The following is a 14,434-nucleotide window of genomic DNA, read 5'->3' as shown; positions in this document are numbered from 1 at the left end:
ATTTTGCATTTTTCTTTCAGAAATTTTTCCTGCGGAAATCACCGTAGTAGTAAAAAATTGAACAGTCTGTATATAACAAAATAAAATAATTAATTGTAATACACTATGTGTATAAGTCCACATAGAATGGAATACACTAAGCATTCATCCAAAAAAGTGTTAAAGATTTTCAGTAATGTGAAAAAAATGGTTACATTATATTGCTTATGAAAAATCTCAGGTTGCATAAATGCCCATATAATATTACCTCATTTGTGTTAAAAATATGTATTTATTGCTAGAAAAAGGACCAAATGAGTATCACATCAAAAGCTTATCATAGTTATTCACTAGAAAGCAAAATCCTTGAAAATAGGGAATAAATAGCTGAATATGGCTACCAAGTAAGTTATTCAAATATATATTGTTGAATTTTATAAAATCATATGATAGAATCATGGGTGATTTTGATTTTCTTACCATGCCTATTTTCTAAGTTTTCTGCAACTAATAGTATTACATAAAAATGAGAAAAAAATCAAAATTTACACTGTAGAAAGCTTATGTGTACAAAGAATGAAATAAACATGCAAAATGAAATTAGTTTTTGCTTGAGTCATCAAATAACAGACTAATGGATAACTTTTTTAGTCTCTATAAAGAATCTTTATACATATGTGCATGTGCACACACACACACTTGAAAATCACACTTCTGATGATATAATTGTCTTCATAAAGAACCCAGAAGAATCTATAATTTATTTAAACACAAAATCTATACATATATGTTAATTGTATTTTTATATAATAGCAAACAAGTTAGAAAAAGTAACCAAATTAAAAAAGACAATAATCACAAAAACAATAAAAAACATAAAGTACTGTAGAAAAGCTTTTTTTCAAAAGAAGAGCAAGAATGTTACTGAGAATGTTGTAACATTTAAATTATTGATCCAGTTGGCCTGGTTCAGATGACGTGGTATTTCTGAATTCATGGAGAAAAGTAAAAATCAAATTCCACATTATTTCCTCCTATATCCCCAAATCAATTACAGAGATATTAAATGTTGAAATATGAAAAACAAAACTTACGGAATGTCTAGATGAAAATGTAGAATAGCATTTTTATGACTCTAGGGAAGACAAGATTACTTAAGAATTTTGCTTAAAATTAAATTTGATAACATTAAAACTAAGACTTTCTCTTTGTAAAAATCCAGCCAAAAACTTGGAGAAGATATTTGTCACATATATGTCTAATGAAAAAATAATAATAAGAATATATAAAAGCAAAATTCAACTTAATAAGAAAATGGCAAACAGAGAAATGGGAAAAAAATGGTAAAACAAGCAAAAATATGAGCATACTTGTCACGGAAGAGAAAACCCAAATGATCAATAAGCACATGAAAAGACTTTCAAACTCATTACTAATCAGGGAAATTTATACCAAATTCAGAATAAGACACCATTTCGTACCTACCAGATTGGTAAATATCAAAAGTTCTTTTAATACATGAAGTGTTGGTGAGAACGTGGAACAATGGAACACCTACAATACTGTAAGTAGAAGTGTAAAACTTCTCTTCAAAATATTTTTTCAAGAAATGATTGGCAGTATTGTGTAAGACTGAACATTCACATCCCTTCAACTTGCCAATTTTACCCAGGGTAAATTTTAGCACATGTGTACCAACAGACTTGGAGAAGAACTTTCATGTTTTTGTAACGGCAAACCCAGAAACAACACAGGTGCAGATAAAGGAGTGAATGGATAAATAAATAAATGTGGTATAGTCAAACAGCTGAGTACTATGTAGCAGTGACAAGGAAGAAGTACACATTATACTCATCAGGGTAGAGCATTTTGAACGAAAAGAGCAGGTCACAAAAGAATGAAGTTCAAACCCAAGCAAAATAAAGCAATACCTTGTTTAGCTATAAATAACCTACGTGGCGAAACTAGGAAGAAAACCAAAGAATCATACACCCAGAACAAAAAACAGTCCTTTTCTCAAGAAGCCCACTTTCTAATTAGGGAGATCCGCTCACTCCCACGCAGGAAATTGGATCTCCCTCAAGATGAAGACAAGGCTGGGGAACATATGTAGGACTTGAAAAGTGTTGTGAATGTCTAATTTCTGAAGAGTGGAGGTTATACAAGTATTCATTTTATTATTATTCCTTATATCTTGCACATATGCTATAAATATGCTTTTTTATATTTTTACTTACAGATTTTTGTTACAGAATAAAAACATTAAAAATGAGAGAAAACTTCATTAGACCTCCTTTGAGCTGTCTAAACCTTCCTCTAAGATAGCAAGGGCGATTGCAATAGTTAAGCAGTGTTTTTATACTTGCTGACCCTCAGTTTTCTCCTTTGTCAAGTGGGGATAATGTTTACCTCCTATTGTTAGGATTAAATGAGTTCTTTTGTTCTGTTTTAAAGCCAGGAGGACTTGGACTACTTGGACTACTACATAGTAAGTATGTAATACGTGTGGTTCTATTAATATTAAAATATCTTACTACAACAGTAAAGAGTTCTTTGAAAATAAACAGAAAAAGGAGTTATAAACAGTCTTTTGAAATTAAATATACTGAGGTTGGGTTAAATTAGTGCTGCATTATTTATAATACTGCTCCCAAATTTGAGGAATATGTTTTGTCCAAATAACTCACAGCCCGTTTTGTACTGGATACATTTACACATCACTTGCATTTTGTCCATCACATGAGTCTTAATTACTTCTTAGTGACTATTGGTCTTCAGACAGCAGGCAGTAAAGATCATGCATTATTGATATTCACTTCCCATCCAAAGAAAATAAAGGAGGAAAGTGAGGTGAAGTTCAAGAAAGAAACTGGAGGCACAGGTCTGGGCAGACTTGGCTGAGAAGTGCTGCTTTAAATTACACAAGGATTTAGAGGCAGGCAGGGACCAGCTTCTCTGGTTTATGCTGCACTCCAACTAGATAGATGACATCAGTTAATAAAGTTATGTCAAAGCTATTGATTTTACAGCCACAGAGAGGTGGGTATGTGGTAGCTTTGACTGACAAAAGTCAAACTAAAAAAAATAAATGAAAAAAAAAAGGTTACATTACTAAAACTTCTGAACAAAGGAAGGCAGAATTTCCTCCAATCGCAAGGAACCAAGACAAATACCACATTTCCTGGCTGCCCACTTCACTTACCACACCCCTCCCCCAGCTACCCTTTAGCAAAAGAGAAAGAAATCACAGTAGTGAATTAATAATTCTATGAGACAGACTTTCCTTTCCCCAGTGTGATTCAGCCCCCCAGCCCAGAGAAGGGTGGGCAGCAAGTTCCTTAACTCTACGCACTCTGGACTGGCTTTCAATATTAGCCATCTGGAGTTTTTGAAATTTAACTCTGGAACAAAAGTGACTAGCATACTCCGTGTCCCCTTTGCCTGCCCTAGTTCAAAGCTTTAGGTTTCTTGGGGCTGCCTAAAACACAAAAACAAAAATAAACAGATGATCTAGAAATGTAGAAATCAGACCAATACTAAAAGCGCGTTGTAACAATTATCACCATGTGTGATTGATTTTATTACAAACTAAAGGAAGAATGTGCTTTGCCTTAAATGACACTCCTTCAACTCTCTAAATGGCCTCTTTCCTCACTTTTTCCAGCTTATCTATTTAACAATGCATGACTGCAACAAGGTGATGCAATGGTTTCAATATAATTACCTTATTTAGGTCTGGAATGAGAAACCTTGGGTGACTAGGAGCTATAGAAACTGACAGTGCAGCCCCTTGGGTATAAGAATAGTGGCGAGAATTTTTCCACTGGGGCCTTGCAGGGTTATGTGCGTGGCACCTGAACCCCCTGGGATGTGCCCCTCCATTAATCCACAGACGTGATGGGAACCCCAGGGCCTAGTGATGACTTTCCTGCCCTACACATTTCTGAGATGAGAGTCTAATAATAAATTCAATTTCTAGGCCCTTCCTCTATTTTCTGGGTTTTCAAAAATCTGAAAGACTTGCCTAAAGCAACATGCATGTGCAGAGGAAATCCTGCTCCTCTGCTGTGGGATCGAGGACCCCAAGATGTCCCATTCACTCTAGTTTTCCAGGTCCTCCACTGATATGCTCAGGGTGACATCCATGGGAGATGTGTTTTCCAGTGGATGAGCTTCTCATTCATACGCTAACAGGCAGTATGAACTCTTACAGACCATCAGAGTGAAATCAACACTTTATGCTAAAACCTCGCAGGACTCCCTAACTGGGCAGGTGAATTATTGTATTGACAATACAGCTGTAGAGACATTTACATGGGATGATTGTCTACCCAAGTACAAAGGGAGAGAATGCTCAAAATCTAATTCTTTGGCACTACTCGAAATTCACTATTATTACTTTCCAGCTCATGTCAGAACATTCTAGAAGGTGCTGAAAGAAAGGTTGCTTACTCACAAAATAGTAAGGAACAAAGATATGACCTGGGGCTGAAATGTATTGGGATGACTGCCCTCCTCTGAGAAAGAACTGAGGCCTTGGTGCCCAGAGGTGCAGTGAGTGGTCATTTCACTTCCCCCTTCTTTTGGGAAAGCTCTGCATTTGATTTTGACATCACAGATCAGTATGATTCTATCCATTCAATGCATTTCACAGAAGCTACATGTTTTCCAGTTACAAATATGTCCCCACTGTTAAAAAAAAGAAAATTGCTCCCAACCTTTCTTTAACAATGTTAACATTTATTTGAAGAATGAAACAGAGATTGAGATTTAACCTTTGTGCATTTGAATCTTTCCCACAGCCTTCCCTGAATTGGGGTAAATAGACAAAAAATTCTTATGATTTAATATTACATTTAAAAATAGATACTCTACCAGACTGTGTTGTTATTTATAACTTTAATGCTTTTCATGAAGGATGTATGCTGGTAACTGAAGGTATTTTTCTTATGTTGAACAACATTGGTCTGGGTTTGGGCCTTTACAAGGAGGAGCTGGATCAGAGTGTAATTATAATTATGTGATAATTATTAACAAATTATCAAATATATTAATCTTTTCTTTTAGGATAACATATTTGATCTTGTTTAAAAAAATTCTTTTCTATTCTCAGGTCAGAAAAATATTCACCTAGATCTTTGTCTCAGAGACTTAAAGTTTTGTATTTGACATACAAATCCTTGCTCTAACTAGAACTGGCTATTATGTGTGGTGTGAGCTTGGACTCCAATTTCACTTTGATCATAATTATAACCAATTTCCAACTGCATTTTTTAAAGATTCCTTCCTTTCCTGCTGCTCAGTTGTTCAAGCCGCAGATGTAACACATTGCCATATGAGCATGCATCAGATGGAGTGATACTCAACCTCATGGGGATCAAGGAAATGCAAATCAGACTACTGAGATTTCATTTACATCCATTTAATTAGCTTCTCTATTCTGTTCCACTGAAAATCTATTTATCCCCACGCCAATACCAAACTGTAATTTACTATAAATTTTCTTGTAGGATAAATCCAGCTAGCCCATGATATGTCTTTCTATACATGGTTAAATTTGGTTTTCTAATAATTTGTTTCACATTTGGGTACCTATCTTGGCTGAATTGGGCCTATAATTTTCCCTTCTTGTTCTATTCTTGTCTAATTCTGATAGCAAGGTCATACTGAATTCATAGAATGAGCTGTGGAGTGTTCTTTCTCTATGAATTGTAGGGCTAATACAGGGATAGGTTTTAAGAAAAAAATTTTAAATTGAGGTATAATTGTCACACAATATTACATTAGTTTCATGTGTATAACCTAATGACTTGATATTTGTGTACAGTATGAGGTGATTACCACTATAAGTCTAGTTTCCCCTATCACCATATAAGTTATATAATATGCAGTATAGTAATATTGACTATAGTCACCCTGCTGTACATTACATCCCATGACTTAAATATTTTGTGACTGCAGCTTTGTACCTGTTGACCCCCATCTCTCATTTGCCCACCCCCCAACTCTCTTTGCCTCTAGCAACCATCAATCTGTCTTCTGTATCAGTTAGCTTTGTTTTGTTTGTTCATTTGTTTTGTCTTTCAGATTTCACATAGAAGTGAAATCATATAGTGTTTGTTTTTCTCTGACTTACTTCACTTACAGTAATACCCCCAAGGGCCATCCAAGTTGTCACAACTGGCAAGACTCTTTTTTTTTTTATGGTTGAGTAGTATTCCACTATATGTACTACATCTTTTTATCCATGTATCTATTGATAGACACTTAAGTTGCACAATATCTTGGCCATTGTGAATAATGTTGAAATGAACATAGGTGTGGATATATCTTTTTGAATTAACGTTTTTGTTTTCTTCAGGTAAACACCCCAAAGTGAATTGCTGGATCATATGGTAATTTTGTTTTTAGTTTTTTGAGGAATCTCCATACTGTTTTTGATAGTGGCTGAACCTATTTGCATTACCACCAACGTCTTTGCCAACACTTGTTATTTCTTGTCTTTTTGATACTAGCCATTCTGAAAGGTATGAAATGATACCTAATTGTGGTTTTGAATCCCTGATAATTAGTGATATCGAGCATCTTTTCATGTTGTTTTTGGCCCTCTGGTATGTCTTCTTTGGAAAAATATCTATTCAAATTCTCTTCCAAGTTTTTAATCAGATTGGTTTTTTGTTATTGAGTTGCATAAGGTCTTTATATGTTTTGGAAATTAACCCCATATCAGACATATAATTTGCAATTATCACCTGCAGTTCAGTAGGTTGCCTTTTATTTTGTTGATGGTTTCCTTTGCTAAACAGAAGCCTTAGTTTGATGTAGTCCCATTTGTTTATTTTGCTTTTGTTGCTTTTGCCCTTAGAATAAGATTTTTTAAAAAATCAAGAAGTGATGTCAAGGAGCTTACTGCCTGTATTTTCTTCTAGGAGTTTTATGGTTTCTGATCTTACATTCAAGTCCTTAATATTTGGCTGTAGATTTAGTTCAGGGTCTTCCTATGCTGCCACCTTACACCACTCCCAAGAAAAATTTAAAAAAAGATTACAAAACAAATGTACATTCATTGTCAGAAATTACAAAAATATCCAAAATTATAAAAAAATAAAAATAATTTGTAGCATTAATATCTAAGAAATAGTGCTAATTTACTACTAAATATATTTTGATATATTTTTTCTAGAACTTTTTGTCAATTTCTGCATAATATGTCCATTTTGTTCTTCATCTATCTATCTTGACACACACACATGCACACACACACAGAATATAATCATAGAAGCATACGCTATTTAATCTACTTGTTTCATGACTTCATTAGCATTACCCACAGTTCTTCAATTTTGGCAGCTGCAAATTATCCTAATTATTACAGTGAGTCCATATTAAACTTGTTCTGGGTCCTAAAGCAAAGTTTTCTTTTTTTAATAGGTAAGTAGTTAATGTTTAAAAACTCAGAACATTAATACATTAATGTATATTTTTACTTCCTGTTAAACTTTAGGCCCCTGTCACCTTTGTTCTTAGCTCCATCCTAGTCCTGACCCAGCTGTCCTGACCCAGCTTGGAAGTACATCAGGTTCCCCGACCCTACTCTTAGGTTCAATCTTGAATTTGAGTTGGAGCCAAACCATTGTCCCTGGGGTAGACACCAACATCTTCAGTCCACTGATGTGCATCCTTTCTCTTCCTCCTGGCTTTTGCCATAACGCTGCCGTGTCCTGATTAACACTGAAATCCCTGTCTGGGCTTGGAGCACAGGTCATGAACTATTCTCAGCTTTTCTGAGGGCTTGATAACATGCTTTTCTATCACCAGATATTTACTCATTTATTCTGTTAGCTTGTTGCTCAAGTTAACAAATATATATATTGATTGTCTACTCTGTGCCAAGGTACTAGGTGGGGGATGTAACTATCTGAACTTTGATGTGCTGTTGAATTATCATTCTAAAACAGATAGCCCTCAATCAACCCTGCCAAGTGCCTGCTTCTGAAAATCACCCCTGCCTGGGCAGTCCTACTTTGTCCCAAACTGGAGCTCATAGACATTGAATGTATATCAAGTTTATATTCCTTTGGATGTGATAACTTGAAAATCTGGCTGTCCATTTTGGGACCCAACTGTATAGCCAGGTCAGACCCACATCATTCTGACTTTGTCTCCTACCCTCATCTTTGTCAAGGTTGTGGCAGATTTTTCAGGTAAGCCTTCTTGGGTTCTGACCTTCATTACGTGTATAGTTTACAAAAATATCTTCATATATATTTTCCTATTCTAGTTTTAAACCTTAAAGTAACTCTGTGAGGTAGGAGGGAAGGCTCATTAAATTCCCATTTCACTAAAGAGGAACTCTTACTGAAGGCAGTCAATAAAAAGAGAATTAAAATATGACTTTAAGAAGTCAAATAACTTATTTATTTTACATAGTTAATAAATCCCCTCTTTAGGACTTGAATGCAGACCTTGTATCTCTTACTTCAGTGTTCTTTCCACTGGATGGGGTCTGGAGATGACTAACTTCCACTTTGATTTTACCTTACCATTAATCTCAGGAGGTAGCTAACTTTCCAGTGTGAAAGATGAATGTATTAGGCCTTCTAGGACAACACCTCTAACTACCCAATAATTCCTCAAAAGAATAGCAATATCAGATACTGCACAGTTGGTAGGATGAAAATCAGTGGAAATGAAGGACCACTGAGAAACAGCCCTTAAATTTCTCCTGGTCTTTTGTGTAGAGGGCTAGCCCCCATGTGAGAATATGGTTCTTACTAGGCACAGGTCTATAAAGGGGAAAGCTCCGTATAGCATTTGTGCAGAACCAAGCTGATCTGGCTACTTTAGAGCAGAAAGATTATCCCAGTATATATAGCATATATACTGTTAGTTGCTACCATTCTTGCTTGCCCTTCCAAGCTCTCCTTTCCATGTAGGGGCTAAAGGCCTGGAAATAACATTTCCCAGGCTATCTGGCTAGCAAAGTTCTTGTTTAGAATGCCCCTTTGAGAGGATCTCACCAGAGATTTAAAAGCAAAAGAAAAGGAGAAACCATTATCTTCTGGTGACAGCTGTAGGTAGTAGCTATAGGCAGAATGAAAATGCAGTTCTTGGATTTTCCTACTTTTTTGAATGTCACCAACAATTTTTCTTGGGCTTCTCTCCCCCAACAATTCTATAAGTTTTATTAGCATCACATTTCCTATATTACATCCCTTCCTTCTTATAATATCTATAGTGATATATTTTTTTCCTGACTTAATTTTGACACCTTTCACCACTTTCCCCATGATGTTGTAATTCTGATATTCATGTTTATTTCTTTCTTTGGATGGGAGTTCTTGAAAGCATGGATGTGTCTTAATTCGTTTTTGTATCCCAATGCTTGCATTACAGAAAGTACTCACTGAATGTTGTTGAATGAGTACACAAAGAAAAGGTTTGAGGAAGGAAAGGGTGAGATAATTTGGAGCAAGCCAAGACACATATAAGTATGGAAAAAAGGAAATCTTCAAAGTGTTCATCTTTAATGGTCAACTTGTTTTGTGTGGCTCAACTAGTTGATTCACATTTATAGTATTATCTTGATTTAAAAATTCTATGTGAAAATAGTCTCTCCACAACCACGTTGTATCTCTTAAGAAATTACAAAAACGTTGGTGCATCCACACATTACCTTGCTCGTTCAGCTCAGTGGTGGCATGCCTTCTTTCCACTGAGGTTCATTAGTGGTGATCACCACCAAAGAAACTGCATATGTATTTTCGATTTTTATGGCCCATGGTTGGAGGTGGAGAGGGCTGGACCTGGGAAAAAACATGAAATTCTGATCACTAATGAACATACGAGACCTCAGACACCATTTCAATAGTTGCTTCCAGTGTGCCAGATACTAGATTAGGCATCTGGGAAACAGGAAGGAAAAGTTTCTGTACATTAAGAAATGTACCCTATTAACCAATAATTGCAAAATTGTGATAGAGAGTACCTAGTGTTCAATGCAAAAACCCAGGAAAAGCAGTAAACTCAGACTGGAGAGGGAGAGAAAAACTGTTTCTTGGATTAGGAGACTCCTGAATGGAGGCCTGAGGTCTGCATAGGAGTTCATTAGGGGTATGAGTGGTGCAGGTGGTAGGAGTGCAAAGGCAGGCTCTGGGCGGGGGCTCAGGGATTCTGTGTGGGTGTGCACATATGCAGAGAGCCATGGCCCACATCACAAAGGACCTTGTGGGCCATGCCAATGATCTTGGACTTGGTTAAAAGTCCATGGAGGGCCAAAAAATCAGTCCTCTGGTTCAGTGAAATTCTACTCAGAGTTCAGGGACCTCAAGCTTCATTCAAGTCCTTGTCACTGAAACCCTCCAGATAGAGGGGGTTCTATGGGTCCCAAGTGGGCAACAAGATTAGATGGAGATTTAAAAAGATCCCACTGGCTGCACTGTAGAGGACTGTTTGCAGGGGTCATAACTGTGAGCAAGAGGACCAGTTACCCAGCTGGCGCAGAGGTCCAAGTGGGAGGCAATCTGGTTGATGAGCATGGGAACCTAGAAGCGTTGATAGTTTCCAAATGGCCAGATTTTAGCCCTTCTCCTCTCCTTTTTTTTTAAATGAAAATATTTGTTTCCATTTAAAAATTTTCTAGCTCATTTTATTCACTTTTATTTGTCTTACATAATATTTTATAGGGTAATCCTCTAACTATTTACCTGATGGTTTGGAACATATGCCCACTATCTGTTAGCAAATTTTCTGACAATCAGGTATGAACTCTAATGTGTTTTGGAGATAGAAGAGACATTAGTATATTTACTCAGATTGGAATAACAAATGGAATGGACGTGGAATAGCAAGTTTCCTATTCCTCAAAATACAAAATCCTACATAAATAACAAAAGAACTATAAAATCAGTGTAAGTGACATATTTCTAAACTCTGTGGTTAAATAATTGTACATTTTCCACAGACCCACAAACTGTTCTGCAGCTTTGCAGGGGTGTGTGTAGCTTGTGCTGGACCAATGGAGCTGAATCTTTCATGGATTTGGAAGCATCTGTCTCAACAATTACCTTTCCACTCTTTCTTTTTGTTTTTTTTTTTTACTTTGAAAAGCATCACTTCTTTCAAATATCTATTTATTAAATACATTTTTTTTAAAACAGAAGTATATTTTACCTGCTTTCCCTTCCAGTCTGCTTTTGCTAATGGAAAGCTAGAGGACTCAGTCTCACATAAAAAGAGTCAGTCTACTATTTTGAAAATATTCTTCATTTTTAATATGGTGTTTTAAATAAAATATAACTTCAGGCCTGAGTTAGAATACATAATACTTCAAAAACTGAGGAACAGGTAGCAAGTAATATGAAAATTATTTTTACTTTAAAGTAAAGCCTGCTTTAAAAACAGCAAAGCTGATGATCTCTTTGAATTCTCAGGAAGGCATAAAACAACCACCAGGCTTCTGTCTAGTCATTTTTAGTTTAAGCTTCTTGAAGATGGTCATGAAAAATGTGAAGAGCTAGCTACTTCCTATTTTCTGACTCATTATTCTACTGGAAAATCTAACTGTAAAACTGGAATTCACAGAGAAGCATTATGTACTCATGAAACTTGTTCAAAATTCAACCAACATGTTAATTGATTTCACCTTCATAACACCTGGTGAGAGGGGACGTGAGACACCCTAGGCCTGGATTCAGGATTTCAGGGGCAACGACTTGAATGAGGTCCAGGGCCCTCAAACCTGAGTAGAATTACACTGAATCATAGGACTGGAAAATATTAGAATATCCTGATAAATAGATGAGCACTGTTTTAAAGGCAGGGGGTAGGTGGGGTTGGGGAGGACAGTAAGAGAGGGATTTATTACTTCTGTCCTTCATCATTTTAGGGCCCCAAGTTGCTTACTATTAGGAAATTCATGCTTGTGTTTGCTATGATTCTTCATGCTGTAAAAAATGTCTTCTCTTGTTTTGATTCCTGTGTAGACTGACAGCTGGATGTCGTTTTTGATATAATAAAGTATAATTACAATAATATTTTAAAAGATCATGTCTAATCTCATTCTAACTAACTAAGGATTTCCCAAATTACTACCTTGTAACCCAAGATTCTTAGGTAATAACTAGAGGGGGTTGTAGCTTGGAAATAGGATTTTCCTTTGGGAGTTAAATAAAGAAAGCCAACTCAGAAATGTACAAAGTCACTAGAAGAGACAGTCAATAGTGTAATTGAAGGTGTTGACATGATTAGAGGAAAGTGGGCAATCGAAGGTGGGGTGGTGACACACAGAACTAGCAGGGACTCAAGACAGACATGCCCATCCAAGCACCATATGTGAGAGACAGCATTTTGGAGAAACCCTGCTGTATAAGGAAAGCAGATGCAGCCTATTGGAACCTGGAGATGGGCACACTGCAACATGTGCAAGGATGCCTGTATTCCATGGAGTCAGTCACCAGCTCCCTCTCTCGGATTCCAGGTTCACTGAGCATCCTGATAATAAGGATTCCTATGGAGAGAGCCTCTGAGGAGGGGTTGCGCTGACCACAAGGTGCAAGTGTTTGTACCTCCTTGGTAGTAAATTCGTCTCCCAATTATAGGTACAGTAGCATATCTGATCTTGGTTAATATGACTGCCTCTAGAAGATGAAGTCTATGCCACTTTTATACCAAAGAACACTCACAATGATAATAAATGCCACCTAGTGGGGATGCAGGTGCAACCTGGTCACCTGCAGAATGCACCACCTGAAAGGAGGCACCTCTGCCCTCCTCCGATGCCCAGGGACACCCTGTGACTGGCCCCTTTCTCTTCATGCCTCGGTGAAAACAGTATTCTTTTGGATACTAGTGATTCCAAAGGCTGGAAGCATATTACATTTACCTGAACTTAAAAAAATAATCTAATACCCGGAAATGCCATCCCAGGCCAATTAAAGGTGGGAATCTCAGCTTAAAAGCTCTCTGCGTGTTTCTGATATTTCCCCAGGTCTGAGAACCGTTAGCTTGCTTATTGATAGAAAAGAGCATTTTCTGGTAGGATGAGGGGGAGAAGTTCCCTGATATATCTCTAAAAACAGTTAATAAGTGTTTTACAGATGGGGAACCTGAGACTCAGAGACATGAGGCGACTTCCTCCAGTCCAAATACCTCACAGGCAAATGGCGTCAGGGCTGGAACAGAAAATTTCCTTTACAAAATATCAAGGGCTTTCCATGGTATCTGGGAGAAGGCAGAACAGGAGGAAGGAACTCTGCCAGATTCTGGTGGAGGAAGAAGGGAGAGGAGTGCAAGGCAGAAAGGGCGTCCAGGAAGACTTCCTAAGAAAATGCAAGAAGGGGGGAAATTTTCAGAATGGTCTCCAGCAGTGATCTCCAAAGTGTGTACAAAGAGCTCAGGGAGGCAGCAGGAAAGCGGTACAATTTATTTTATTTAGTTTTTATCTCATAATATTTTTGCATGTTTAACAAAGTACGGGATACGTTGATATAGTAATATATATATATATATAATTTATAAGGAAATAAATACACCTATAATGGTAGTACGTGCTCAAACAATTGTACTGGTAGGGACACATAGTTAAAAGAGCATACTTGTTTAGAGTATTAAACAGAGTAGAAAACTTAATTTTCAAGTTGAAATGTGTAGATAAGAGAGTTTATAGGTGGCACAGCTACATTGGTTTTAGAAATAAAATGACATCACGAAGGATAAATCAAATGTAATTTCTCCCAACATGCAGGAAGTGAATGAATGACACTGCTGCCCCTCTGAGCTGAGCAACTCCGAGTTATTTCAGGGCTACCTAGGTGACAGCTACCTCCTGATGTGGGCAACGGGAGAACACCGCAGCAATCCATTTATCAAAGATGAACAAAATGAACTCAAAGGCTTCCGGTTTTCTTGCCTCATCTTCGGGTTGCATGTATTCATCTTTGGCAACAGCAGAAGCCATCAGGGAGTTTTAATTAGAGGAGAAGCATCACCAGGCCTATGACTTATAAGCACAGGTAGTAAAGGTACAGAGAGAGTGGTCAAGAAAGGGGAGACCAGAAAGGGGCAGAAGAGGCTGGGGCCCAAGCTAGAGCAGAAGGACTGAAGGGAAGGAATGGATCTGAGAGACATTTTAGAGATAACACTTCATGGAAGTTTGGATGTGGGAAGAGGGAGAAAAATCCAGAAGTGGCTGGGAAGATGATAATGCCCTGTCCTAGTATAGAAAGATGGTAGGGATAAAATATTATGACTTTAATTTTGGGTAATAGGACCTTCCACTCCTGAGTGGTGTGGAGGTGACATGCCACAGACAGCACTGGAAGTGAAGATCTAGGCAAGCTGAAGCAAAACCATTTCCTTCCATCTCAACCCTCTTATGCCTAAGTTCTTTGCCTTTTTGGAAAGTCACCAATTTCTTTGAGACTCTGAAGACCAGTGATTGGCCCCACTTCAGAAA

The sequence above is a fragment of the Manis javanica genome, chromosome 13 (assembly GCF_040802235.1).
Source record: "Manis javanica isolate MJ-LG chromosome 13, MJ_LKY, whole genome shotgun sequence".
Classification (NCBI taxonomy): Eukaryota; Metazoa; Chordata; class Mammalia; order Pholidota; family Manidae; genus Manis; species Manis javanica.
This window is presented reverse-complemented; position numbering follows the sequence as displayed.